Source organism: Carlito syrichta, unplaced genomic scaffold (genome assembly GCF_000164805.1).
Source record: "Carlito syrichta isolate Samal-C Ts95f unplaced genomic scaffold, Tarsius_syrichta-2.0.1 Scaffold169055, whole genome shotgun sequence".
Lineage (NCBI taxonomy): Eukaryota > Metazoa > Chordata > Mammalia > Primates > Tarsiidae > Carlito > Carlito syrichta.
The window spans coordinates 78,151-78,934 of record NW_007113151.1 but is presented as its reverse complement, the minus strand read 5'-3'; positions in this window follow the sequence as shown (position 1 = coordinate 78,934).

Genomic DNA, 784 nt, shown 5'->3' with positions numbered 1-784 from the left:
GTGGGGGAGGCAGGCCGGACCGGCCCCCGCCTCGAACAGCGCCCCCTGCGCTAGGAGGACCAAACCGCGCCCGGAGCTGGGAGGCGGGGTTTGCCCTACTGGGAGCCCACGGAAGTCACCGTCACCGTTCCTCCCCCTGCTCCTATTGGGCCTTAGGAAAGCGGGAAAGTTGGGCTTTAGAAGAGGGCTTGAGGAACGGAATCTTCTCCAGAGTCACGGAAGTGCTGTCATCAGCCTTTCCAGCGCTCCCTCTTCAAACTCACACACTGGAGGGGGCATGCCTAAGCCAGACTCGGGGCTTCTACAGGGCGTGGTGTCAGCAAATTATTTCCCTGGTGTCCCCATAGCCCAGCAAGCAGGACCTGGCACGAAACAGATCGCAGTACTTATTTGTTGAATAATGGCCTAGCTAGGTCGCTGTGGTCAAGGCGGGGCAGGACGGCCAGAACTTTGGCACAAAAAGAGAAATTTCTTGTGCATACTTCAAGCATGATGGAGTAAGGAAGCAGGTGGGTGGGCAGACTGCGGAGGACGGGGCTCCAGAGCATCTCAGAGGTGAGACCCTCAGTGCTGAGGTCCAGAGACAGTATACCCCTTGACCCAGGTCCCCATAAGTAACCTGCCTCTCCATAGCTTGAGAAAACCCCCATGCAATTTGCGAATTTACTCTGAGAAGTGTTCACTTCCAGTGGGATGTTGGGGCAGGCGGGAACAGGCTGTCTTCCAGAGCAAGCGAAGAAACTAATAAAGATTGCCCAGTCCTGCCTCTTTGGCCAACAACCCC